The sequence below is a fragment of the Petaurus breviceps genome, unplaced genomic scaffold (genome assembly GCF_028583685.1).
Source record: "Petaurus breviceps papuanus isolate PSGF00001 unplaced genomic scaffold, PetGlider_PUasm1.0 151, whole genome shotgun sequence".
NCBI lineage: Eukaryota > Metazoa > Chordata > Mammalia > Diprotodontia > Petauridae > Petaurus > Petaurus breviceps.
This window is the reverse complement of record NW_027185712.1, coordinates 20,918,185-20,921,876: the sequence shown is the minus strand read 5'-3', so window position 1 is coordinate 20,921,876 and position 3,692 is coordinate 20,918,185. Positions and strand designations below refer to the sequence as shown.

Below are 3,692 nucleotides of genomic sequence, written 5' to 3'. Positions count from 1 at the left end.
GAGAGAGGCGGGGGCAGGGGGGGAGAGAGGGGGGGAGCCTCCCCTTGCTTTTTCCCTAATATCCTTATCATTCTTCTTACTGTCACATGCCATGTGGGAGCCAATCGTGCACTCTCCCGAGTGCAGGGCAAAGGAGTATGTATTAAGAGGAGTCTGTGTTGATAAGGCACGTTCAATGCCACATCGGCCTTTCCCAACCTGGCAAAGTCCGCTCCCACGGCCCTGCACTCAATGCCACATCAGCCCTTTCGGCTCGGCAGAGTTGGCCTCCACATCTCCAAGCTCCTGCCTTTCAGAGGTCACGTGCACCCTCTCTGACATCTTGTGACTGCCACAGTGTCTCTCACACTCGTGGCTCCATCATCTCCCTTTTCTTGTTTTGCGGGTGACCGCCAAGGGGAATAGCCATAGCGACAGCATGTCGCAAGCTTGCATATAAAATAGAAAAAGCACAGTGAAGTGCAATACAACCAATGATAACTATAAGTAGCATTTGCAACAAGGAGGCTCCCAGCCCTGTAAGCCATGAAATGGTGAAATGACCACGTATCCAGTCTACTAAATCTTGAGGCCCACCTGATGGTATGGTAAAATTATTAGTCACTTGTTGAATTTCTCTGGCTAAAAATGTCAATTGTTCTATTTCTTCAGATACATTGGCTGCCAGAAAGGCACCCTGTAAATGTTTCTCCATACTTTCCCATAATGCAGGAAATTTAGACCCAGTAAGGTTTAAAGGTAGAGGAGTAACATATATTGTGGGTTTATATTTCCAATGGCAGGGTATTGCTTGCAAAACCTCCTCTAGAGCCATTTCATTACCCACTGCAAGAATAGCTTCCTTCAAGGCTGATATTTCCCCTTGAATACCCTTGTCTATTCTAGCCTGCAAATCCCATGCGTTTGTTTCTTTGTCCATAAAGGTTTTCAATTGTGAAGCTATATATCCCACTTGGTCATATAGCTGCTGTATTTGAAATTCTTGAAAGGCAGAAAATAAATTTACAACATCAAACACAAGGTCCAATGCCTCTCGCTTTTCCCTCCTTATCATATCTGTCAAAGTCTTCCAGGTCACTTCTCCTGGGGATGCTGCCCAGGGCATCACGGCCTTTGCTGGTATAATGACATACCTGGGTTGCTAAACTAACATTAGTGTACCTCTCTTTGGGCTGTACTGATTTATCAATTGTTTCAAGCCACACTCACATGCTTCCACCTCATACTGAGGTGGAATGCTGTGAAGTTTAGTAGTCTTGATGCTGGAACAATCTAAAAAGGCATAACCTTGCGGGGTCTGAACCTCCCCCAAGAAGTTATATAAAAACATATCACAAGTCACATTATGAGAATGGGTATAGTTCATCCCATCTGCAAAGATGTGATACCACACTTCATATGTATTGTCAGTACAATTTGTGTCCGAGGTGGTGCATTGGCAGACCGTCACCCATGCCTGAGTTTTGTTCATAGTGGCCCAGACTTTCCAGAGGTCGTGATGACATCTCCCTGCTTTAGTGCAAGGGACAGGTGCTGCCAATTGCTGCCATGCCTTGTTTCCTGGACCATCCCAAAAGATTAACTCTATGTCTGCAATGTTTCCCACCTGCCCCCGAATCGGATGTCCTGTACTACAGGCCACTATGTGTGACCATGTGTCCATTTCTCCAGCTTTGCAACCAGAGAGGTTGGTAGACAGCTTACCATTAGGAAACCCTTGCTGTTCATGTGGAATTGCCAACATAGTAATGTTCAGGCTGGACGGGTGAGTAGAGTCTCGAGCCCATCGTCCCGTGGACACATTATGTGGTTTGAGTTCAATACATCCTTGAACACTTGTTTCCACAAAACAAATGGGATAAGAAGGTGTTAAAAATGTGAAGTTGAGGTTGGAAATCATTATGGTGTTTCGTTTTGTTTCAGGGACCATCGACCCTACTAGGCGAGATATGTTTCCCCTCAGTTCAAATGTGGGAGTCGGCTCTCCCCACTCCACAAGGTGTACTGTGAGTGGGTGTTTTATGAGAGCCCAGGTATCATTGTCCCTGCATGTCAGCGGCCTGGTCCTCTGGGGGTGTTAACTATGTCCAGTTTCTTTCTGCATTCACTGTTGTCACATGCAATACCACACAGAGGACCATCGCCTGCATGGCCGTCAAGCTGACTCCACAATTACCTTGTGGATTTCTCCATTTCCACCATCTAGGCTTTCTGGGTCTCAGTTCCCTCTTCCTTCTCTGGCGTTTCTTGTGTTTCCCTTTCTGACACACCTTGTCCTGTGGATTGGTACCTGTGGATTGTTCTTGCTGGCACCCAAGATCCTCCTGTCTAAGGTTCTCCATCTGGATTGACATAAGCATATTCTGGTCCCCATGTTAAAACCCGCCCCGGGCCATGCCATTGGCCTTTCATATCTTTCCACACCACTTGGTTCCCCTTTTCTTTGTCTTCTTTTATGTGCATCCCTGCTCTCAGTGTACCTCGTTTGGGCATAAGATGCCAAAATTTTAAGGCAGGAGTTAGGTCATCATTCCCCAATTTCAAATAATTATAGGTATACACTGCCATATGTAATGCTGTTTGTGTCACTTTTCTCCGGGGTTTCACCCCAACATCATCCTTCTCTCCCTTTTCTTGTTTAAGAAGGATCGTTTTCAGTGTTCTATTTGCCCTCTCAACTATAGCCTGCCCTGTTGGATTATATGGAATACCACAAATGCGGCGAATTTGAAATTCATCACAAAATTTTCCAAAACTTTTGGCTATATAGAAGGGACCATTGTCTGTTTTCAAAGTATGTGGGACTCCAGCCACACTAAAACAATAAAACATATGTGCAATTACATGCCTAACTGCTTTTCCGGGCTGTATGGAAGCCATAAAGAATCCAGAATGTGTATCAACAGTTATGTGTATTAATTGCTGCTTCCAATGAGTAATATCCATTTGCCAGATTTCATTAGGTCTTTCTCCTTTAGGATTAAAAGAGGAGTGAGAGGGAGGTGGCCTAAATGGTATGCAAGCTAAATAGCGTTTCACAATATCATCAGCTTGGTGGCGGGATATACCATAAAGGTGTCTTAATGATCATGCAGACAGATGGAATCTATTATGTGCTGCTATAGCTCTTTCCTTGGGAGAAAGAGTCCCTATCCATATTGATCCTAGTAAAGCATCTGCCACTTTGTTCCCTTCAAATATTGGTCCTTCTCCAGCCGTATGTGAACGGATGTGCATGATGTATATAGGTGCCTTCAGCTGAAATAGGTGTTCCTGTGCCAACAGGAGCAGTTTCCCGATCTTAGATGCTGTCTGATTAATAATAGTATCAGGTAGCATTTTGATAGCATTACAGGCATACAGACTATCTGTTACTACATTAAAAGGAGGATGAAATTTCTCTAAAACTTTTATGATAGCCCATAGTTCATTTTTTTGAGTGGAATTAAAGAGTGTATCCAACACTAACTGTATTCTTAATTGTGGGCAATAAATGCTGGCCTTCCCTTGTTTAGTGGCATCTGTAAAGACATTAGGGCCATCCACTGGAATTTTGCTAATAATACAATGTGGCATAGTTACTTCAAACTGCTGAAACACCTGGGCTAAAATAGGTAACTTTGGAGAACTTTGAAGACAGTATGGCAATAAATCTAAAACCTCATCAGCTTTCCCTGCCTGGATAGACTCTA

At 44.1% G+C, this 3,692-nt stretch overlaps 1 pseudogene; it reads right to left on the bottom strand.

Annotated features, from left to right (window-relative positions):
* Nucleotides 1-1,930, bottom strand: part of LOC138153333 (uncharacterized) — a 101,394-nt pseudogene extending 99,464 nt beyond the window's left edge.
* Between the last annotated feature and the right edge of the window lie 1,762 nt (nucleotides 1,931-3,692).